This window comes from Cryptomeria japonica, chromosome 8, assembly GCF_030272615.1.
Source record: "Cryptomeria japonica chromosome 8, Sugi_1.0, whole genome shotgun sequence".
Lineage (NCBI taxonomy): Eukaryota > Viridiplantae > Streptophyta > Pinopsida > Cupressales > Cupressaceae > Cryptomeria > Cryptomeria japonica.
In genome coordinates, this window is record NC_081412.1 from 204,068,525 (window position 1) to 204,095,324 (window position 26,800).

Consider the following 26,800-nt stretch of genomic DNA (forward strand, 5'->3'; position numbering starts at 1 on the left):
TTGATAAGATCCGTAAACCAAATTAAGAATGCATTGAGATTAATGTAAATACCTTGAATTTTGCTTTGTAGGAGGTTTGATCACCTTAGATTCGCTTTGCTCTGCTCTCTTGAAAACTTGGTAAGTAAAAATGACTGTGTAAATGCTTTAAGTACACAATAAACCTTATCGGGCTCTGTGCAGGTTAGGTCAAAAACATTAAATGCACTTGGTTCCACTAAACCAATTTACTCTCCTCTTTCCATTTTAACCGGGTAACCAAACTTCCTTCATTTACTAACTTGACAGGCTTCCTGTATTTCATTGACTTGACAGGTTTCTTGTATTCACCGACTTGACAGGTTTCCTGTAAAGTGCTCCAAAAATACTTTGATAGAATTTCAAACTTACTACTACCTCTTAACTATGTAGATTTTGAATTAAGTACATAATAAAATGGGAACTGTTAAGATTTAACCTTGAGAGAATGCAGTCCCTTCATACCTTTACCGATTAATTTGGAATAGGAGCACCTAACTCAGTAGGTAAGGTGCTTTCTTCATTTGACTCAATTTCCTTCTTTTTCCAAATCATCTTTAATTTTTCTTTTATTTCCTTAGTGTCTTTTCTAGGTTGATCTCTACAATCTCCAGCCAAGTGTCCTACTTTGTGACAATGAAAATATGCCATACCAGGATTTCTCCATGATCTTCAGTTGTTCATCCCAAACCTTATAAAGCAGTTGGCACTTATATGTCAATATCTTCCACAACATTCACACCATATCCTTGTATTTTAATCCCATGGTACTGCGGCATATTGTTGGTTAAGGTCTTTGTGAGTTCGGTAGCTTCTAGTGTTTGCTCGGTGTGCACACCACATATAGTTCTTTTACTTAAACCAACACTTCTCGATACTATGTCCATATCTATTTCAGTTTTTACAAAATCCTTTGAATTTTGCCTTCAGATAATTGTTAACAGACTTTGTCCCACATTGATTAGATGTGTGACCATATTTATTGCAATTGTAACAATAACCATTGGACTTAGTGACATTCGGTTGCTTACCTTTTCTGATTTGGCACATGTTGGCAGTATGACCTTGATTTCCATAGTAGTTGCAAATAGGCTTCTTTCTTTTGATGTTCTTCTTGATTCCATCTTGCTTTGACGATTCTCCTCTCTCGGTAGTATGAATTCCCTTCTTGGTAAAGTCTTTTCCTTTGTAACCAAGTCCTGCATCTTTGTTGGGTTGTCTTGTATTCAATTGCTCATCCAACATCTTTTATGCTTCATAACTCTTCTTTAGTGTTTCTTTGGATTTCTTCTCTATTTCATGTTCATTGTTCAACCTTGATACTTCAAGTTTCAATGCTTCATTCTCACCATCTTTCAGATTTGCTTCATGATGTGCATAACCTAGTTGATCTGATAGGTTTTGTTGAATTCCAGTCAACCTTGTGATTTCATCATTCTTATTAGATACTAAGGCTTCAAGTTGTTGTTTCTCTCTTTCTAGATCTCTTACTTTATCCTCGGATGTCCTCAATGCATCAAGATTTTCAGTCATCTGTGTGTTGAAATGTTCATGTTCTCTTTTCATTGCTTTTAGTTGATTAGCTAGTGCTTCATTCTTTTCTTTCAATACTCCAATCATTTATTCAATCTCTTCAGATATACTTTTCTCAGATGATGTCTCAATTTGTTCCACAACTCTTGAGAGTCCTGCAAATCATCAGATAATATTCTTCTCACTTTCAGAGATTTTTGCATTTGCCTTTGCATGTTTGCAATCACTTGATTGGCATGATCCAGCTCTTCTTGCAGATAAACAATCCTTCAAGATTGTTTATAGCCTTCCATTGATAAGATCTTTCTCTTTAGGTAGTTAAACCCTTTTCCAAGATTGAAGTTCTGATACCAATTGTTAGGCCCAATATGGAAAGTTAATGTACTGAGAGGGGAGGGGTGAATCAGTACTTCAAATCCTTTTCTTAACAATATCTTTACTGATATGCATAAACTGAATAGTGTAGTAACATAATATAATGCTAAAACAAATAAATAACAATCATACATGATTCACTACACAACACATATATTTTGGTTACGTAGAAACTCTTGGTTAGAGAGAAAACCTACGGTGGGGATGGCACCCACAACTTCACTACTGCAATAATAAAGGTTGCTCAATTAGAGCTACATGTTTAGCTATTTCTAATAGCTTAGCCTGTTAGGAGTATCAAGATCTATTAGATCTACCTTGCTAAAGGATTTTCCAACACCTAATCTAAATGCTGGACTTGGTTAGAGGCTTTAAAATTTATCGACTTGATTAGAGTCTTTTATCCTGTTAAAGGTTTCTCTTACAACTTCAAAATATTACAATAAAATCATTACAAATATCTGCAACTTTACATCTAGAATGCTATAGTAGATTCTATGTGCTCAGAATAAGATTACCTTGCTTATAGCATACCTCAGTAACCCATATAGTAACTTGGTAAACCCTTCTATTTACTCTGTTCTTTGACTGTTCTCTGAAATCCTTCTCGGTGACCTCTGTGTCTCTGTAACAGTCATAATACTTAGTTCTTTCACATGTCTTGCTTCATATATTTCTATATCTTCCTTTCTCTAATGCTACATTTGTATCTGATCTTAATCCATGTTGTATAAATAGATCTCTTATGTCGATGATCCATTCATTGCTTCGTTCTTACAAACATGTTTTATCGAATGAATAACCATGCAAAATATTTCATTGTTAGGATGACCTCAAAATCATACACAATCTTTAATTGCAATTTCCAATGTGATAACGATTCTATGTTCCTTGATCTTGTAACACGTTTTCATATGTATGTCTAGGTTCAATGAATCTGGTAACATGTTTCACTCGGTGTATATCTTTGCTGCTCGATAGACATGGAATGATACTCGGTAGATAGCTTGGTGCATACTGGGCTCTGTGACTACTTTCTTCTATAACCGACTGTACTATGCATACCGACTGAATATTTTGATACAGATAACCGACTAGAGTATATAGAATTATTTTGGATATAAAACTAATGGCAACTTGATAAGTATTAATAAAAGACATATTGATGATTCTAGAGGACTTAGATTTGTGCAATGTGAAAGCTCTGGTACTGCTAATGAAGATCAAACAACCGATATGCAAAACTCATCAGAATGGAGGAAAATGGTAAGGCAATCTAATGCTCATAAATTCAATGGTAGATGTTTTGTCTACAATAAATTTGGGCATATGGCTAAACAATGTAGAAATAAGGCAAATCAAAACTACAATTTTGTTCCTGGTCAATGCACAAATTGCAACAAATATGGTCATAGATCAGAAGATTGTAGAATCCATGTTAAATGTCATGCATGTGGAAAGTTTGGACATTTCAATAATCATTGTAGGTCAATAAATAATAATACCAAATATGTCAAAAAAAATCAGAATAACAATGTTACATGCTATGCATGCAACGAAATAGGTCATATTGCTAAGTATTGCAGAAGTAAGAATCAACCTACTAATAATGATAAAGACAATGTGAAAGGAAAGAAGAAGGTAGATGAAGTACAAAAAGATCACACCAAGAGATGGGTTAGAAAATATGAAGAACAAAGTGGAGATGGATCTATACCAAAAAATTCTCTAGTAGAACAGGGTATACCTCCATCAGCAAGAAATTCCATCGGTAACTGAGGCATAAGTCTTAGGGGTTGGTAAAGTCACTGCTAAATTTTGCATGTTACTCAGGAAGAGATCTAAGGAGATCTGGAAAGAGATTTGGAGAAATGTGTTAATCATCAATGAAGGTTACCCCGACACATAACTGTGAAATCTACATCCGTAGGGTTGTTGGTGAAGCATTAATTACTTAAAATTAGGGTTTTTACTCGCTGATAAAAGAGGGTAATGTTGGCATTTTTTATGATTATGTTGTGATTGTCATTGATGGACACACACTTGCATTGAGATCACTTTTATATGTATGAGTTATGCTCAATCGGTAATTGTTCCCAACTAGTATGATGCATTATAGTCCTTAGACTATTGGTGTCTTGCAGAAAGTGTTTACCGATCTGAAGGGGTATGGTGACCCCAAGTGGTTCGAGGATCTCAAGCGGTATGAAGGATCAAAGTGGCATAACACATATTTCCCAGTCTTCATTTTGTCAAACTGGCAATCAGTATTTTACTTAAACTGACATTTTGTATGAACGGGTAATACTCTGTGATGAGTTACCAAGTAGCATTTTGTGATGAGTTACCATCCACCGATTGTTTGACAGTTCTAACACTTCAAATGGTTCTTTTTGTGTCATGTTACTAGATATGTATAGATGCATTGAACCTAGGAAATTGTATTGTAATCCTATTGGACCGACATGAAATCAAATTCCTTTTTAAGGACATCATGTCTAGGGTTTTAAGTTGTTGCTAGGGTTTAAGGTGGTTGATGAGTTAGAGAAAGTGTTAATGAGTTGAAGACTGAAGTAATGCTGGAATGCATTAGGAATGAGCTATCAAGGATCTAACCAAGATATCTATGCTATTTTCTAGATCACTCACTTGTTGATTACTTACATCTTCGACAAGTCTGAAGCCCTTAACCGAGTAGGCCCAAAAGCCTTTTGTAAATCCTCTAACAAGGTGGTTCACATTTGTGGATCTAAAATCCTCTAGCAAGGTAGTCTTTAATTGGACTTATCTCCTAACAGAGATTGAGATTCCTAATAGGATCTGTTCTGGTAAAGAACATTGTATGACCTTGACCGGTCTGACCTTAACCGGTCTGGTTCCTATTCTGCAGATAGTTACTTGTGAGTTCCATCTCACCATGGTTTTTCCCATTTGGGTTTCCATGCCAAAATCTCTTGTGTTATGGTGATTGTGCTTCTGTGTGTGAATGCATTATTTTCTATTTGGTTTGCATGTGTACTAACCAATTTGTCTGCTAAACCGTTTTACAGGTATACTATTAGTCTAGCAAAGTGTTTAAGTACATTGATTTTTGGCATACTAATTCACCCCCCCTCTTAGTATTCATCAATTGGTATCAGAGCCCACCTTTCTATAAGTTTAACCACTTGGAAAGAGATATGGGGGAATACACATTGATGAATCTTACTCATCGGCTCACTCAGTCTGAGCAAGCCTATGATGATCTTACAGTCAAATATAAGGCCTCTCAAGCAAAAAGGAGAGAACATGTTGAAAAGCTAATGGAGCTATCTGAAAATAGTTCTTTTGATGAAGTGGACATGGAAGCCCTAATCCAAGAAGTAGAAAAGCTGAATGAATCCAATTCTAATCTAAGAAAGGAGTTGGAAGGACTGACTATTCGAATGTGCCAAGAGATTGAGAACCAGAGGAAAGCTGAAGATCTGCTAAAAGACAAAGATCATGAAATATCCAAGATGAAGAAAGAGATCAGTGCCCTAACTACTCAACTCCATGCATGCAAAGTGGAAAAGGAAGACGTGCAAGGAGAACTAAACATTGCCATCTCTAAGAATGCAAATATGATGGAAACAAATGCTTCTATTTCTAAAGAACTCTCTGAGTCAAAGGAAATACTTGCTAAGTTCAACAAGAGTTCTATTAAGCTAGAGAAAAAGCTTGAATCTGCTAAACCTATCAAGAATACTGATGGACTTGGTTATTCCGATCATGAGGAAGGTGAGACCTCTGGTATAAATGCTGGAGCATCAAAGAAACAACCAACATCAAAGGATAAAGGTAAGTAAAAGTTTAAAGCTTTAACTATCTTAAAGAAGGACATACTACCAATGTGTGTAGGAGTAAGGCTTATAATAATTTCCCTTATTTTCTAAATGACAAGCCTAGATCCTATAGATTCAATGGTAACTATTATGCATGCAATAAGTTTGGGCATAGAGCATCTGAATGCAGGTTTGTTATGAACAACACTAGAAGATATCCTTAGAGGACTCAAGGAGTTGGTCTTGAACCTGTTGTGAACCAGAATCACAATCGGTTTAATGCCTTCAATCATCAGTCAAGAAGTGGTGGCTATCAAGCATCAACCGGATGGAGAGAAAATTGTATGGTCTATCATGGTCATGGTCACACTGCTGCAACATGCAAGAGGAAGAACGGTAACATGAATAATGGACCTTGGAGAGCACCTGGAATGGTCTTCTATCATTGCAACAAATTGGGTCACATTGCCAGATTCTACAGAACAAGAAAGAACATATCAGATGACATATCAGTCACTCTGGAAGGAAAGATTGATATTGATACTTTTCAAGTGGATTTGAACAAAACCTGGAAGAAGAAACCAATAGTGCTGCAAGAAGAACCAGTTTCTGCACCTAGTGTAGAAATATCAGAACCGACAAACTAAGTATCAGAAAAGCTTAGGGGGAGCAAACCGTGAGATGTTTTGAACCCCCGGTTTACATCGGTAAAAGACCTTAACCAGTATGTGATACTTGTCATTTGGCGGAAGATTGGAAATGGTAAAAGGCAAATTAGGGTTTATGCCCTAATGGTGGAGCATTAATTACAGTTGGTGAGGAATATGCTTAAAAGGAATTTTTAAATCATTTCTCACTATCATTTTTTGAGAGAAGAAGATTTTCAAGTGCAGAGCAACAAAAAAGTGATTTGTGTTGTGATTTAGAGAAATTTAGAAACCCTAAAAGAAATTCAGAAGCAAATTACAAATGGTCAAGAGAAGAATGCAAAGCTGTAATTCTACAACTGATGAAGTGTGAGGTGGAGTAGAATCTGAAAGCCCTAAATTCTTGATTTCCAAAAGGTATTTCTTGAGTTTCCTATTTTTATCATGGCTTCCACATCTCATACTAGCTCTAGTGCATCTGTCGATTCAGTAAGCTTCATTCAATGCAAGTCCAAATACAATGCCCTGTCACAAGTTCCTGCTGGAGTAATAGTGGAAGAAGGAATATCTAATTATATAGACTGTAAAATTGAAGACCTAGGGTCTCTAGCAATCCACTCGTAGCTAGGTCTAATCTATGGGAAAGATAAAAAGATCAAATCAGAGTATAGCATTTTGGAGAAGAAGAAACTTCACAATTTGGTTTACTTCCTAGAGAATTTCAAGATGACCACATTAGAATCATTTTGAGCAGAGCTCATGGTGACAAGATGTACCTGGAGAGAATGCATGATATCACACCACAAGCTCTTCATGCTGTCACTAGTTTCTACAACATCGATGAAGTGCCAGCCCTGAGGAAGATCATCAAGACTGAAATGACCAAGCTCATTGGTTCAGTGTGTGACTCATGAGGAATGACTATTAATTCCATCAAGGATGGCCTCGTGAAATATGTGTGCATGGTGATTGGATACCGAACATTCCATGCTAGCAGAATTAACTCTGTATCTATTGCAGTGGCAAATGTCACTTACCAGATGATCAAGGAAGATGCATCATTTGACCTCTGTACTGGTATGCAAAGGAAACTCCTATTGAATCTTAAATCAATCAAATAGGATAATGCATTAAAATTTAAGTTTGGACAACTACTAGTAGGACTATTTTTCTACTTCCAATGTTACTTCCCCTGAGTGGGAGATATTCAGTGGTCTGCGGACCAACCGGTTACCAAGAAGATCAAAGAAATCCTGCAAGTAGTTGGAACCGGCTACCTTGAAGTTCTGAATAAGTACTTTGATGAGTTCAGAAGAAAGATGAGTCTGAGGATGAGGATATCCAGTGACATTATCAAGAAATATGAAGATGATATTTGATTTATTATCAATGTGGATGAATGCATAATGGAGGCTATTGAACCCAGACAGGAAGAAGTAGAGCCTATGGGCTATGAGGTGATGTATGATATGCTGGACAGGTATGCTTCTACCCTAATTGCCTCACCTTTTGATCCTAAGGCAAAGAGAACTGACACATATCTGGAAAGGGTTGCACCAGTTGTAGAACCTCTTGAAAAGAAAGGAAAGGTAGTGCCTTCGACATTGACACCGGTTACTGCAGCCAGTCCCAAAGTGACCAAGCGATCACCTACAAAGAAGAAATAGGAAGCGGCACCCACCAAAGTCTTTGAGAGGAAGAGGATGACAAGGAATAACTCACCAGACTCAGAAGAAACTATGTCTGAAGAAAAACCCAAGAAGATAAAACAAGCAAGGAAAAACACAAAGAATGAACCGACATCATCGACACCGGTAAATATTCACATTTCCTCCTACAAACCTTTGACACATTGTCAAAGAACTCTCAAAAATATTAGGAGAAAAGTGTTGAATGATTTGATTGATTGTTTTGATGATTTCAATTATGATGAAAAGGAAATAGTTGAACAAGAAATCATTAAGTATTTATGTTTTAATGACTGGTTGCCTTCAGAAATTAGATCTGAGACACCAGATTCTTTGTATAACTCCTTAGACAATAAATGGCACATTGCCATAGAAAAGGAACATGAAATGAGAGAGAAAAATTTTTCTCAACATTTTCCTGATGTATCAAATTCATAACTTTTCTAAGTTATGAATAAATACAAAGGCCTCTTCTTCATGAGAAGAAGAAGACTTGTGTTGCTGGAAGGAAAGAGTCAAGAAGTGATCAAGAATACACACACTCTTTCTCTAGAAGCTCTTAAGATGCATCAAATGGCTGAAGCCAACAGGAAGGCTGAGCAAGAACTGACAGTAACAAAACCGGATGAAGTGTTTAATATTGAAGGAAACCAGGTTGTTGAACCTACAGACACTATTGATGTCGATGCTCTGGATGTAGAAGATGTTGCACAGGACACACCATATGAAGCAACAAGACAAGAGAAGTAGGCTGAACAGGTTGAAAAGCAAGTTGTGGACAAACAGGAAGAGGTAGCAAAGAAAAAGGAAGAGGAGAAGAAGAAGAAGGATGAAGAGGAGAAGCAGAAAAAGGAAGTGGAGAAAAGAAGAGAAGAGGATGAAGAGAAAAAGAAACAAGAAGATGCAAAGAAGAGCAAAGAAGAAGAGGATAAGGAACAAAAGAAGAAAAAGGAAGAAGATGAGGAGAAACAGAAACAAGAAGAAAGGAGAAAAGAGGATGAGAAGAAAATAAAGGAAGAGGAGAAAAGAAAGGAAGAGGAGAAGAGAAAGGGAGCAGAAAAGAAGAAGGTAGAGGAAGAAAAGGAAGAGGAAGGAAGCAGATAAGCAGAAGGTAGAGGAGGATAAGGAAGAGGAAAAGAGAAAAGAAATGGAGAAGAAGAAGGCAGAGCAGGACAAGGAAGTAGAAGTGGCAAAGAGCACGCAGATGGAGACTCCAAAGGCAACTAGTAGTCAAGCCAAACCGGCTGACCTCACCAGTCCTATTGACCTCTAGTCTACAAATAAAATGGAGCTACTATAGAGCATTAAGGTTACTCAAGAATGCCTTGAAGTGTTAAGGAGGAAGAAGGAGGAAGATGTGATCCAAGTTGCAGTGGACACTCTTACCGGTTTGTTACCCGACATAAACCTCCCTAGTACTGACTCATCATTAGCACAATTGAAGCTCCTTTGCATAGTAGTGGATGATTAGTTGCAGAGCCTAGAAGAGGTAGTAGAGGCAAATGCAAAGAAAGAGCATCAAAGGGCTCTCAACATTGCCTTGGTGAAAAAGCTTAATGAGCTCTGGTCCAAATTGCAAAAAGCACAAAAAGACATAAGGAATGCTTTGGATGAGGGGAATCTACTACTAAGTAAGATTTGCCAACCCCATATCTTCTATGATGATGTGCTTATAAAGAAGAAAAAGCTACAAACTAACTTGCAGTTATATATGAGCACCTTCAAGCAGCCGTATGACTCTTTTATACCTTATGGGCAAACCATTCACCGGTTTCACATCCAGTCTACCAAAATAGAGTTGGAAATCAGCATCCGGACTCGAGATTTGTAGGAACTCCAACTAGTTCTAATCCCTCCCCTATAGATACTTCAAAAATGTTATCTAAATCTGGATGCTTTAACGGTGACTCAAGAGATGAGCACAATAGATGCCATGGAAGAAATGGTCTCCCAGATGCAGATAGAGAAGGAAGTGGCTACCTCCCTACTTGATTCCTAGTCCTTATCTATGAAACAATTTTTGTAGGACTTTAAATCAGTTTTTCACAAGTTTTATTCTTTACTGTCATAAACACTTATTATTTCAATGAAACAGGGGTTGGTTTGAAATATTATTTTTTTCATTGTTGGCAAAGGGGGAGAAGTATAAATTTTGAATGTTTTGATGTATACTTTCATGTTATTTTTGTTAAAAGGTAGTATACATTGTATTTTTCTGCAAAAGGGATAGTGTATATGCTTAGGGGGAGTAATTTCGATTATGGCATATTTTTGTTGTAAAACACTTAGATGTCAAAATTTCCTAAGTGTTGCCATCAATGCCAAAGGGGGAGATTGTTGGAATTTTTGATGATTATGTTGTGATTGTCATTGATGGACACACACTTGCATTGAGACCAATTTTATATGTATGAGTTATGCTCAACCAGCAATCATTCCCAACTGGTATGATGCATTATAGTCCTTAGACTATTGGTGTTTTGCAGAAAGTGTTTACCGATCTGAAGTGGTATGTTGAGCCCAAGTGGTTCGAGGATCTCAAGTGGTACGAAGGATCAAAGTGGCATAACACATATTTCCCAGTCTTCATTTTGTCAAACTGACAACCAATATTTTGCTTAAACCGGTATTTTGTATGAACCGGTAATACTCTGTGATGAGTTACCAACCGGCATTTTGTGATGAGTTACCATCCACTGATTGTTTGATGGTGCTGACACTTCAAACGGTGCTTTTTGTGTCATGTTACCAGATATGTCTAGATGCATTGAACCTAGGAAATTGTATTGTAATCCTATTGGATCGACATGAAATCAGTTTCCTTTATAAGGACATCATGTCTAGGGTTTTAAGTTGTTGCTAGGGTTTAAGGTGGTTAATGAGTTGAAGACTGAAGTAATGCTGGAATGCACTAGGAATGAGCTATCAAGGATATAACCAAGCAATCTATGCTATTTGCTAGATCACTCACTTGTTGATTACTTACATCTTCGACAAGTCTGAAGCCCTTAATTGGGTAGGCCCAAAATCCTTTTGTAAATCCTCTAACAAGGTGGTTTACATCTATGGAACTAAAATCCTCTAGCAAGGTAGTCTTTAATCAGACTTATCTCCTAATAAAGATTGAGATTCCTAACAGGATCTGTTCTAATAAAGAACATTGTATGACTTTAACTGATCTGACCTTAACCGGTCTGGTTCCTATTCTGCAAATAGTTACTTGTGAGTTCCATCTCACCCTGGTTTTTCCAATTTAGGTTTCCACGTCAAAATATCTTGTGTTATGGTGTTTGTACTTTTGTGGGTGAATGCATTATTTGCTATTTGGTTTGCATGTGTACTAACCGGTTTGTCTACTAAATTGTTTTATCGGTTTACTGTTAGTCTAGCAAAGTGTTTAAGTACATTGTTTTTTGGCATACTAATTCACTCCCCCTTCTTAGTATTCATCAGGTAAGTGAATTCATTTTCACTCACTGAGCATTCAAGTAATCAGAGCAAAGTAAAGGCAAATTAAGACCGAGCAAAGCATTGAGAGAGGATTTCGAGCAATTGTCTAAAGCACTCAAATCTTTCTTCGACATTCACTCTCAGGTATTTCTCAACATGGCATCTGGATCTTCAACACCTACTTTTATTGAAAATCGCACCATTGTCAAAGTCAAGGATAGGTTAAGGCCAATCTTTAAGAAGGTTCCCAAAATTGCTAAGAAGGAAGACTTTGCGGGAGCATTTTCTAGGGTTCCTGACGATGTAATGTATGTTGAAGATATGATGGCATATATTCACTGCACTCTTGAGGATTTGGGCACCAAAGACATCAAAAGCATGCATCAATCAGTGATATTAGGAGACACCAGAATGATCAAACTAGAATTCAAGGCAATTGAGGATCTAGGGTTAACCAGTATACTATACATACCAAAATTCAAGAATGAGCTGATTAGATACATTCTAAGAAGGGTTTACAATGAATTTATTTGGTTAGATAGACCCTACATGATCACAAATGGAGATATTCAAGCTGTTACCCAGGGTCGGACAAGAACCTAGCAAGAAAATTTCCAACATAGGTCGAAAAAATCATTGGTTCTACATCCGATAGCAGATGTTGTTAGATAACCCATTAGATGATAAGACAAAACATTTTGGTACAGAAGGAGAGAAGGCTCTTGAAGTGAAAACAATATTGAACAGGAAGAGAAGAGAAAATAAAATAGAAAAGATGTCTACATATATACAAGATGTGCTGCATAAGATAGACACTCAACTGGGCTCCAAATCTAAATAGGCAGTCAAACCGGCAGAGGTTTCTACTGAAGAAGTGAAGAAGCCACTAGTACACATTTCCCCTATCACTTCTGACTTTGATCCTAAGGATAATGAGCCTTTGGATTTCAAAAGGGTACAAAGGAAGAATGTGATAAAACCACTGGTAGAGCAGCAGAAGGCAAAACCTAGTAGGAGACTTGTCAGAAAGGCAGCTCAGCCTACTGCACCTCTGCCACTGGTAAGGAAGCCTATGTAGAAGAGGAAACTAGTCACCAACAACTACAAGCAAAAAGCAGAAGGGTGATGATACTGAAACTGGTAAGACACTAATGACCTATGCTAAAATTATTGATGAAGTTACAAAAGATGGAATATTAAAGAATATATCAAAGTATTATGAATATTTTGAAGAAAATGAGCAAAATGAGTTAAAAGAGGCTATTTTACTATATATATAGACATCTATAAGAAAGCCTTAGTTGAAATTTTGAAGGAGATACCTTTATCACTGTACAATAAACTTGACGCTAGAAAACTTGATGATATCAAGAGGGATAGGGAAATCAAAGGAAGTTGCACTTTTGGAACAATGTGGTACTATAAATAATGAAGAGATGAAAATATGTATTGATACTGCTAATAGGACAATTTTCAGTGTTAAAAACTGACATATAAGCCTTATGATGGAAAGAGTAAATGAGGTGATAAATGAGACAAGTAAGGGATGGACAAAATTCTTTCAGAAAAACCTAGACTTTCTCACATCTCAGGATGAATTTGCAAAGGAAACATCCCCCACCATTCCTGACAAATCAAAAGGAAAGGATATTTTGGGCAGTTCAACTCCAATATTAGAACAACCACAATCAGAAATTAAATAGATTGTACATTTTGTACCAGCACAGACAATTTTTAGCAAGGGAATATATAGAACACTAGAAATACTATGGATAATACTCCACTGGCAGTAACCAATGCTGCACCAAGTGGCGAAGCCACCAGTGCAAAAGAGGTTGAGATTGACAAGGTAAAATCAACCAAGTCCATACTGGCAGGTAAAATTGATTCCCGTGAAATAGTTCTGGAAATTGACACTTCTCAGGTCAAGAAGAAATCAGTCTCTGAGTTAAGTCTAATAGAATTAATGATGATGGCCACTAAGAAATTGCTAAAGGAAGGAACTGTAGATAGGGTTAATTGATCAATCAGTCTCTATACTACACAGAATAATGCCTAATTGTTAGATTGAGAATGGAGCAAGCCCTTCTAGTAAGCTCAAGACTTTAACAGATCACATATAAATAATTTTCAATCCTTGAGATAGATTGCAAACCGGCAGGCTTTGGATAGTTTCTCTACAACACAAAGAGTAGATTTTGATCAACTCATAGAAATTGGGAAGAATAAAATACAAGACAATCTTATTCCCATTGAAATTTGTTTAAAACAATGTACTAATATCTATAGAGTATGTTGTAATTTGAGAAATCTTACAACTAATGTATATAGTAGATTGAAGGAGTTATACGACAAAATGGCTAATATTTCTAACTCTTTTGATGGACTAACTGAACTAACTACATCTATTGATGGACAAATTTTGTCCTTGGAGAACCAAGTTTTTTCTTTTGAGAAGGAGAAAGATAAAATAATAAGGAGAGCAAGAAATTTAAGAGGATTGGTAAGCCCTAGACTTGATTCATTGGGTGTTCACAAGAAAGAATACATGGATATGCTAGCAAAAACTACACTGGTAGATACCCAGGAGAAGGAATCACTTGCCCACTTACTCAGTGGACTTGCATCAGTATCTGATACTTTCAAATTAGGCTAGGACATGTATCTTAAGTTGCTACAAAAGGCATACATAGAAAATCCTGAAGATGACTAAGCTCGAGTGATACTAACAATATTCTTTCATTCTTTTATTCTTTCACCGGTCTTTGGCATTAATGTCCAAGGGAGAGTATGTAAATATGTGAAAAATATCAAATAAAATATTATCAGATGGAGTATATGGAGTGTATTTCTTAGAAGGAGCACACTGGCATGGAATCCATTTTTCACATGAATGTTGCCATCAATGCCAAAGGGGGAGATTGTTGGCAATTGACACTCATTGGATTTATTTTGTTGTTATTGATGCAAAAAAGATCTAATGGAAGTCACAAACCAGCACTAGGAGGCGTATACTAGAAAATACTGCCATTGGAAGCATTCAGGCCTACACCAGCACAAGCATCAATACTTCAAGGAAGCTGACATCAAGGAAGATTTATTTAGTAAATCATTTTGTAATTATTGTTGAGGCCGAGATTGAATATCTTTTGTAAATGCATTGTAAGCCGACATAAGGCATATCATGTGTAATAGGTATATAAGTCAGTCTACTAGGTCAATTTAATATGATGGTATTGTGATGGAATAGATGATAGACAGATATAGGTATAGAAGAACTGTGATATGCAATATATATATATATATATATATATATATATAGATCATTTTTGTATGTGAACATTATATCATGCAATGATCTATAGATAGCTTGGAAAGCAGTCTTGGAGGAGAAGTAATACTGGTAATAGTTCAAGTTTGTGAATCGGTACAAAGAAGAACTAGAACCAGTACTCTATCTAGCATAGTAGATGCATTCCTGAGTTCATTTTTTAGTAATTTACTTTGGTAGAAAGCTTGTAGTTAGTGAGGCTCTTTAGTGATTAGGAGTTTTCTGTAGGGAGTGTGCCTTCCTGCAAGTGCAAGCCCCTGTTTTATGTAATATCTTTTCATATAACTAGTGAACTGATATTGTGGGTCACAAATGCCACTGTGTTTTTTCCTTATTGAGATTTTCCATGTATAAATTATGTGTGTTATGGTGTTCATTTATGTGGATGGTTTATTTGTTTCTTGTTATATGCTTATTTATTTACTAGTACATACAGGCATGGTTTAGAAAGTTAAAAATTATTGATTTTGGAAGAACACTGATTCACCCCCGCCTCTCAATGTTCTCATATCCCAACATCCATCTCATATCAATATGCATAGATAAAATAATAAAAGAATCATAAAAATAGGAAACATTTCATTGCACATGAATCACATAGTACATATAGCATCAGCTTGCATCATCATATAAGAAGCATACATCCATCAACTAGGACCCATAATCATATAGCAAGTACAATGCATCCATAATCTCATAAATCATATAAAGCAAATAGAATCAAATGCATATCATATCATTAGAAATAATCAAGGTCCAATGTACAATGATATCATAAAAATGTCATAGATACATTACAAAAATATATCATAGGAATCATCAATGTCTCATCAATGGTGTATACAAAATAGGATCAATGATCAATCTCTCATATCAATGTCAACTGGGACGATGAGAACTCTCTCTAGATGCTATTGGCCCAAGTGAATCTCATGTGACTCCCCCGAATGCACCAACATTAGCACATCTAAATCTTCCTACAACGGGATATCAACAAATGTCAGTTCTTTATCCAATCAATCACTTTTATCAATTTATCTGCTATCTTATCCACTCACTAGAGATTTCCATAAATCTCTTTGAGCACCCATGAGTGATGCTCATTCATCATGAGGTCATGCATCTAGCATATTCAATTTTGGATTTACATCATTGACGCTCATCAAACCAACCAAAACATCAAAGTAATCAGAGAAATGACATTTGCATCAACCAGAGTTGCATAAATTAAATATCTTTATCAGGAAATCAATTTCTTACCAAATCTAAACAATCAAACAAAATCAACAATCTTCTTAATTGATCTCCTGAGGGGTCATCCTCACATCATAACCTATCCATCAATGTTTGGGGCATCATATCAAAATCAAATCCACACTGAGTCATATCAAAAACATCATCAATCAAGTTTTCTTTGAACCAATGCATCATCACACATTGCTTCAAAGAGGGGCAAAATGTATACACCTAGAAATGGTTTGAAAATAATTAATTGAATACACAATTATTTAATTAATTCCCCTTCCCAATTAATTGAATTCACAAATAATTTGATTAATTTCCCTATTCATATACTAGTAAATAAGTCTAATTGATTTATTTATATAGTTCATTCAATAATCCCCCTTTGATTAATTAATTCCAAATTAATTAATTACCCTCATTTTATTCAATGCTTCTCATTCCTAAGTAAGATTAATAAATCGAAGTTTGTTGATATTAATTATCATTTTCTCAATTATTTAAATTTCTAAATTCAAATATGAGCACATGGCTCCCAACTTCTAACCACCTAGCCTAACCTCCCCCTAACCTAACCCATTCTATCTAATCTTGGGTTTAACTAACCCTATCCTATCTTGCACATCCTAAACTATTTTATCCTAACCTCTTATGGATTGGATATTCTCTCCTTGAGACACATGGCACTTTTTCCACATGTCTCCTCCCTTGGACACTTGCCCTCTCATGAGAAAGGTTCCTTGACACTTGTCACCATAGAGATGATATGTGTCTTTTCCTCCAACCTCTTCTCAAACTTCCTCAATCTTGGGCCATGATATCTTCAGATCGAATCTAGACCGTTGATTCCCAACACCTCATCTTTGGCCTTGGAATTCCTATAAATATCCCTCATTTTAGACCAATAAAAGATCCCTTGCATCCTAGATTTTAGCATCATTACTATAGACATTTTTATCTCAATCATCTAGCATAATTAAAATTTTAGATTAATCATGCATACAATCATGCTTCTCATATCATTTTAGATTAATCTAGCTTAATTTTCTTAATCTTGCAGGGTATGTGTATGATCATGGTGTGCCAAAATAGGCCCTTAAGTGGCAATACAATTTCAGAAAATTAGAGTTATGCAACTTGACATGAAAATTTGAATAAGTTGTGAACATTATTTTTAAAATATGTAAGAAGAGAATATATAGAAAATTGAATGTAGTTTCTAAGCTACTAGTTTTTTTTTGGAAAAAGATAAGAAGTAGATGTATGTCTGACCACCCTAATCACAATAAAATCATAATATTTTTTTATAATATTTATAAAATAAGTATTAGACTCATGTTTGGATGTGACACATATATTTTTTAAATTTTTTATAAAGTAAATAATTATTTATGATTTTTTTACTACAACTTTTTAGAAATTCAAAAACTCCTACGTCTGACCACCTTAACTTGGTCAAAACCTTATGAATTTTTATTTATTTTTTAACTTTTCCCTATAGTAGACGAAGCATAGGATGTGATGCATGTTTCGGATTCAAAAAATGTTATACTATTTGAAAGTTATGAGTGTTTTTCAATCACTCTATCAATCAGGACTATTGTCAGAATTCAATTAGAAAATAAATAATAATTATTTATTAAAGTCGAAATAAGATAAGCCTTACATTGTTGGAAAGTTGAGAACGTCCTTAAAAAACCCGTTTCTTTTTATCAATTTTGGCTACAAAAAAGTCATTAGCCACCAGTGTAAAGTTTGGAAAATCAAGGAATACTGAAAAGCACATTTTTTCAGTTGACTTTCCAGGCTTGTCACTTCCAAGCCAAATCCCAAAGCATTCCCAAGCCGAAATTTGAAATTTGAAAATTCTACAACACAAATCAGATATCTGATTTTAATAAGAAAATTCACTAACTAAATTTGCACATAATTAATCTAATGTTTATTAATATATTAATATATAATATTCTAATATATTAATTTATAAATAAATTAGTATATGATATTAGGGAGAGGGAGAGGGAGAGGGGGGAGTGGGGGCAGAGAGAGAGATAGAGGAGGAAGGGAGAGATAGAGGGGGAAGGGAGAGAGAGATAAAGATATTAGTGAAGAGGGAGATGGAGGGAGAGAGAGAGAGAGAGAGAGAGAGTAGGGGAGAGGGATACAAAGAGATTAGAAAAGAGAGAGAGAGAGAAGGAGAGGGAGAGAGAGATTAGGGAAGAGAGAGAGATTAGAGGAGATAGAGAGAGATTAGGGGAGAGGGGGAGAGAGAGATTAAGACACCAAATTATGTTGTTATGGGTCATATGGTGTCCTGAGGGGTCATAGGACACTTGATATGACCCCTTAGGACACTATAGGACCCAAAGCGACCCAATATAGTGTCATAAGAGGTCATATTGTGTCCTCAGTGGTTATATGATGTCTTAAAGGGGTCATATGACACAATATGATCCATTAGGACACAATATAATCCATAACGACACAATATGGTGTTATAAGGGGTCATACGGTGTCCTAAGGGGTCCTAAGACACCATATGACCCCTTATGACACCATATTCGGTCATTATGGGTCATATTGTGTCCTAATGGGTTGTATTGTGTAATATGACCCCTTGAAGACATCATATGACCCCTTAGGACACAATATGAACCCTTATGACACCATATTGGGTAACTTTGGGTTCTATGGTGTCCTAAGGGGTTATAGGATACAATATGACCCCTTAAGATACCATAGGACCAAAAGTGACCCAATATGGTGTCATAAGGGGTCATATTGTGTCCTAAGGAGACATATGACACAATATGACCCACAACAACCAAATATGATGTCTTAAGGGGTCAAATGGTGTCCTAAGGGATTGTAGGACACCATATGACCCCTATGGAGACCATAGGACCCCTTATGACACTATATGGTGTCGTTAGGGGTCATATGGTGTCCTAAGGGGTTGTGAGACATAATATGACCCCTTAGGATACCATAGGACCCATAATGACCCAATATGGTGTCATAATGAGTCATATGGTGTCCTAAGGGGTCATAAGTGTTCATGGGACACCATATGACCCCTAAGGACAACATACGACCCCTTATGACACCATATGGTGTTGTTAGGGGTCATATGGTGTCCATAGGGGTCATATCGTGTCCTAGGACACTATAAGACCCCTTAAGACACCAAATTGTGTCGTTATGGGTCATATGGTATACTAAGGGGTCATAGGACACAATATGACAACTTAAGACACAATAAGACACAAAGCGATCCAATATGGTGTCATAAGGGGTCATATTGTGTCCTAAGGGGTCATATGATGTCTTAAATGGGTCATATGACACAATATGACCCATAACAACCCAATATGGTGTCTTAAGGGGTCATATGGTGTCCTAAGGGGTTGTAGGACACTATATGACCCCTATGGACATCATAGGAGCCCTTATGACACCATATAGTGTCATTATGGGTCATATGGTGTCCTAAGGGGTCGTAGGACATAGTATGACCCCTTAGGACATGATAGGACCCATAACAACCCAATATAGTGTCATAATAGGTCATATAGTGTCCTAAGGGGTCATCAAGGTTCATGGGACACCATATGACCCCTAAGGACAACATACGACCCCTTATGACACCATATGGTGTCCTTAGGGGTTATAAGGTGTCCTAGGACACCATATGACCCCTTAAGACACCAAATTGTGTCATTATGGGTCATATGGTGTCCTAAGGGGCCATAGGACACAATATGACACCTTAGGACACCATAGGACCCAAAGCAACCCAATATGGTGTCATAAGGGGTCATATTATGTCCTAAGGGGTCATATGATGTCTTTAAGGGGTCATATGACACAATATGACCCAATAGGATAGAACATGACCCATAATGACCAAATATGGTGTCTTAAGGGGTCATATGGTATCCTAAGGGGTCGTAGGACACCATATGGTTTCATTAGGGGTTGTATGGTGTCCTAAGGGGTTTTAGGACATAATATGACCCCTTAGGACACTATAGGACCCATAACGACCCAATATGGTGTCATAACGGGTTGTATGGTGTCCTAAGGGGTCATAAGGGTTCATGGGACACCATATGACCCCTAAGGATAACATACGATCCCTTATGACACCATATGGTGTTGTTAGGGGTCATATGGTGTCCTAGGAAACCATAGGATCCCTTAGGACCCCAAATGACCCATAACAATACAATATGACCCATCTCTCTCTCTCTCTCCCAATCTCTCTCTCTTCTCCTCCCTCGATCTCTCTGTCTCTGTCTCTGTCTCTGTCTCTTTCTCTATCTATCTGTCTATCTGTCTGTCTGTCTCTCTTTGTCTCTCTCTCTCTCTCTATCTCTCTCTCTCTCTATCTTTCTATCTGTCTCTCTCCTTCTATGTCTCTCTCTATCTCTCTCTCTAAAATATGACTAACAAAATCACATATCAAATTTTATCGGATATCCAATTTCTGCCATTGCCATTAATGTGGCAACAGTTAAAAAAAAGGCAGCAATGGGAAAAATTTTTGGGACAACAAATTTATATGTTAAAAATAGATATCCAATTTTTATAAATAAAAAAGAGCCTTGTGGGCCATTTTGTGGATTCCAATAGCCCACAGTCTATATATTCTGTTTTATGTCAATGATCACAGGTTTTCAGACAGGTTGAGACAAATTTGTGCTTTTGGGAGATTCTTAAAGTCAAATCTTACATTGTCAATCATTTAGGAGCATCTGTGTGGAGGTAAATGGGGAGTGTTGTCGGAAGTCTAAACGTAAAAGAAAACTTTCAAATGACCAAATTGAAGTATATAGAGAAAGGGATAGAGAATGTAATAGGAGGAGAAGAAAAGTTATTTTAAATATTGCTAATGTTACTTGAAGTGAAGAGGAAATTGAATTTGAAAATGTGTCACAAGTTATTAAAAATGAAAATGTAGATTTTGAAAGTGAAAATTTTGAAAATGTTGAAAATGTTGAAAGTTATAATGAAAATGCTCAACATGTGGAAAATTTTGACATAGGAGGTGAAAATGTGGAAAATTTTGACATTGAAGGTGGAATTGCTCAACCAAGTGAACCATATGTAACACCTAACTACTTTATAAATGAAGACCTTCTCATGGATGAAAGACAAATTCCAAATCCAAGGCCTTCAAGAAACTCAAAATAGTTATTTAAACCGATGAGAACATTATTGCGAATCTTGAAGGCAAGAGGTCAACAAGAATTTTTCGGTTGTGGGCTACACAAGTTTTCAACCAAAATTTTAGAAATAAGACATTGACCAAGCAATGCCAACTCTTTGTTCAATTGTTAAAGATGATAAAGATGAGACCATTGCTAAACAAATTGAAGATTCGTATGAAGAAGAAGATGGAGAGAAATTCTATTATTGCAAAAAATCTATTTGACTCTCTCAATTCTATTGGAAAAAATATCAAAGAAAGAGATAAGAGAGCCGCTCGAAGTGTGATTACAACCTCCTTAGTAAGCCATCAATTGAGGAAGGCTCATCAAATTAGACAAACTTGTGTTGATTTTAACATAAACCATAAAAATTTGGATAGAGCACTTGCACGAAGACAAAGACTTGATGATCCACTTCAACAAGATACATGAGCTTTTGGTGGGGACTTCCACGTGTTGATAGAAAGTTGATTGACAATGTGAAGGAGGAGATTCAACAATTTTGGCACTTTAATTCTAGAGTGTCACCCAATGTAAAGGACATTTTGAAATTAAGAATGGGCAACCAAGACCGCACACCGCATCCCAAACATTTTTTGGAATCAAGCCAAACAATGTTGTACAAATAGTTTTGTGAAGTACATCCAACTTTGCAAATATCACAAAGGGCCTTTGAATATTTGAAACCATTTTATTGTGTTCCTCTTAAGATTCATAATACTTGTTTTTGCAAGTACCATGTGGTGTTTTCAATGTACCATGAACTTTTCTGTCATATTTGTTATACGATGCATACTAATGAGATGTTGTAGGAGTGTGGTGCAATGCTATTTACGAGATCATCAAGAGAGTTGCAAGATCTATTTTTATGCCCTAGAGATGATGGATTCTATTTATATAGGAATGATTGTTTGAATGAGAAGTGCTCAAAATGTGGTGGGTTGTCAAAGTTTGTTCCATGTTTTCATGAGGGCAGCGAACACGAGTGTGGAAAAAATTATGTTGAGAAAAAAAGATATGAGACAGTGAAATATACTTTGAAGAGTGGAGGTGAAGGTTCTAGATACAAATTAGTCTCAAGAGAAGTGAGTATTGTTGATTTTATTTTGGATTTTAAGGAAAATATTTTCTACAAGTATGCAACGCACACCCATAGGTCTTAGTGGTTGGTTCAACAGTTCAGGATGTGTAAGAACTCTTTCTCGATTGGCACTATTGTATCAGTGGTTGATTTTGTAGGGAACTATACATTGCAACCACAAAATGAGGTACAGTCTCAGTACTACAATTCAATTTAGATTTCTATTTTTGTTCACATTACATATAGACATGCTCCATATAGACATGCTCCTGATAGTACAGAAGAGGACAGGAAGATAATCAAGGAGTATCATTTTTATATAAGTGATGATAGATCACACTCCTCCGAGTATGTGTGACATTCTTCCAAGATTTTTTTTGAGTTCTTGCATGAGAAAGATATTGCAATTGACCAACATATAATATGGTCAGATAACTATATGGGTCAATTCAAGAATGCCCGTATATTTTATTGGTTGAGTAGAATGCATGTAGAGAGGTGTATACCTCATATTTGGTCTTTTTTAGAGGCAGGGCATGGGAAGGGGGAGCATGATGGAGAAAGTGCATGTTTGAAGAGAGCTCTAGTTAAGGAGAAATTGAGGATTTCAGGTGCAAATTTCTCTGGTGCACGTTCCATTGTTGATTGGTGTAGTTCAACATTGTCACATGGAGGTACTGTTGATTCAGCAGTGACCAAATTCTTTTGGCTGGTTGAGGAGCACATAGTGGGAGATAGATTGGATTGTCAAACAATTAAATATTCTTGAAAGATGCATTCATTTCTCAGCTCAGATGGAAGTACATGGACCATTTGGACATGAGTGTTGGCTTATTTTTGTCAAAGTTGTGTTCGGTGTGATTGGGATTAGTGCGAGTCAAGTGAGTGGGTTGATACATGGGTTCCCTAATATATAACTCCTTTATCTCAAACAACATCCTTGCCAAATGATAACATGGAAATTTCACTCGAGTATGACCGTCTATCAGATCTTGTATAGCCAAGACATATTTTTGCAGTTGTTGGCCCACAAGGTAATGAAGAGAGATTAGAATATTGGTTGGAACGATGTGTACAGGGAAAACAAAATCTAACACAACCAGTGACAGATGATGACGGGTTCACATATCCTACAGGTTCAGTTGTTGTTGTGGGAACTTGGTTGCGAACATACATGAGTAGAAAGAATGACATACCTACATTTGAAGAGTATGAGAGACACAAAACCATTATAATGTATTCACATCTTACTATAGCTACAAATGTCAAGTTGTTGAAGCATCAAGAAAAACTGAAGACCAAAGAGCTATGGACAGTGAGTACTTCTGATCATGAAGCAATACTAGATACTCTTAAGCAAAGAGATGACCCTTCAGGCACACTTGAGTAGTAGGTCTTTAATGGTGCCTTATTTTTTTCATCATGCATTTCATTTCAAACAATGATCATTAAACCTTGATGTTCAATTTTGTTACGTGTATATTAAGGATGTGTTCAAAATGCAAGTCTATTGATGAACGTTTTTTTTTGGCAACATAGTTTTTGCATGCACATAGCGGGTACACTCGATATAATTAGAAGGGACGTATTTTTGTAAACAGACTTATTATCATGCATTTGATTAGCTTTACAATTTTTGTTATTAGAGAACACTATTTGACAATTTTTGATGATATAATTATCGCAAAACCCTTATGCTCATGCAGGTCTTTTTTGATGACATACAACAGTATCACATGATGATTTTTGCATCACCATAGTGGGTTCTATTCATATAATTAGAAGGGGCATATTTTTATGGTATATAATCCCACCTAATCATTTATTATCATGCATTTCAGTTGAAGTGATTATCATAAAGCCTATATGTTCATCCATGCATTTTATGTGTAGACTAACAATTCTTAGAAATACAAGTTCATGCTAGATCATTTGTCGTTGACAAGAGCCTCTCTTGGTGATGGTACATATTCCTTTGTGCATTAATGAGATAAAATTTTGTGAATAAACATTAAGTTAAGTGAATGTATTGCTATTTAGAAATGACCATATCTACCATTGTCTTCAACCATGTAGAGAAATGCAATGAGAAGGGCTTTAATCAACATGTGTCTTTCTTCAAAGTTATGCTTGTATACTTTGCAGAGAAACTGGTAAGTTTTGTAATTATACAATCTTGTACGTCTTAAAAATGTTTCAAATGGTCTATTTATAATTTGACAAACTAATCTGTATTTAGTGTTATAATTTGTTTCTTGTAGCACATTCATTCCACATTAAAAGGTTACTTATTTTGTTCTTCATTTATATGCAGGCATTGTTGTACCTAAGCTTTTCTCTTAGGACATGGGTTGTTTGATGTAGATGAAGTGGGATGTTGTATTTGTATATGGATGTGAATTGATGTAACTTTGTTATGATGATATACAATGTCCATGAGAAAATTGGTTTAGTTATATTGATGATATACAATGTATCTGTACATGAGTACATTGGTGTAGTTGTATTGATAATGAAAAAAAAATCATGTTTGCATATCCCTTCATGGATGTCACATGCAACTATAATGGTAATTATGTGTATACAATACATAGAAATATTGATGATCATTATGTGTCTATAGTGTAATGCTTGTTTATCTATATTTTTCATTGAACAAGTTAGGGCCATGGATTTTGAGATAGGCTTTTGTAGGGACCCCTCTTGTGGTCCCATAGGTTCAATTAGATCATTCGCAGGAGCCATGGATTCTGAGTTAGGGCTTGTCAATGTTTGACAATTTTAGCACTTAGGGCGCTCAAGGGACGACGTCGGTAGGGTATGACCCCGAGCCTTCGACCGAGTGGGGGGGAAAATAGGACTATGCATAGGGTAATAATGCCCAACTGGACATGTCAGATCAGATTGTTCGTCATCGCGATGAGGAGGATGAGAAATTGGCCATGAGACAACATTCGAATGAATGAGGCTGACGATTTTTTTGCCAACCAAAAATTTTCTGCCCTAATAAAACCATAGGGAAAGTTGAAAAACCGAGATAGGATTTTGTAGGGACCCCTCTCATGGCCCCATAGGTTCAAATGGATTGTTTGCAGGTACTATGGATTCTGAGTTAGGGCTTGTCAAAGTTTGACAATTTTTAGTACTTAGGGCGCTGAAGGGACAACGCCGATAGGGTATGACCCCGAGCGTTCAACTGAGTCGGGGGGGGGAATAGGAGCATGCATAGGGTAATAATTCCGAACTGGACATGTCAAAGCCAACGGTTCATCATCGCAACAAGCAAAATGAGAAATTGGCCATAAGACAACATTCGAATGAATGAGACTAATGATTTTTTGGCAAACTGAAAAATTTCTGCCCTAATAAAACCATAGGGAAACTTGAAAACTCAAGATAGGCTTTTGTAGGGACCCCTCTCATGGCCCCATAGGTTTAAACTGATCATTCACAAATGCCATGAATTTTGAGTTAGGGCTGGTCAAAGTTTGACATTTTTTAGCACTTAGGGCGCTCAAGGGACAACATCGGTAGGGTATGACCCCGAGCGTTCGATCGAGTGGGGGGGAAAAATAGGACCATTCATAGGGTAATAATGCCTAACTGGACATGTTGGAGCTGACAGTTTGTCATCACGATGAGCTAAATGAGAAATTGGCCATGCGACAACGTTCAAATGAGTGAGACTGACGATTATTTAGCCAACCAAAAAATTGCTACCCTAATAAAACCATAGGGAAACTTGAAAAACTGAGATAGGATTTTGTAGGGAGCCCTCTAATGGCCTCATAGGCTAAAACTGATCTTTCACAAGTGCCACAGATTCTAAGTTAGGGCTTGTCAAAGTTTGACAATTTTAGCACGTAGAGTGCTGAAGGGACGACGTTGGTAGGGTATGACCTCGAGCGTTTGATCGAGGTGGGGGGGAAAATAGGACCATGCATAGGGTAATAATGAATTGTATCAAGTATTTTTCATTAAATGAATTGTATTGTATTATTCATTAAATAAATTGTATTGTATTGTTTCATTAAATGAATTGTATTGTTCATTATACAAACAATGCTTACAATGAAATGAAAAGAATTGTATTGCTCATTAAATAACCATTATTAAAAATTGTTAATTATTGCAATGAAGATTAAAGATTTCCATGATAACACCATGGACATATGAGCAACAATTTATATGATCGAATATCAACTTCTATATATATAAAAATGTCAAATGATTACAAATGTATGTCCATACACAAATATGGCATAAACGCCAACTCAAAAAAAATGTATGTCTAAATAGGTGAATATATGTTCATATACAAAATATACATGCCAACTAGAAATGTAAGCATCCTAAAACTATCTATAACATCCTAAGTTGTTGATGGATCATCAAAATTGATCCTCTTCGCCGCATTGC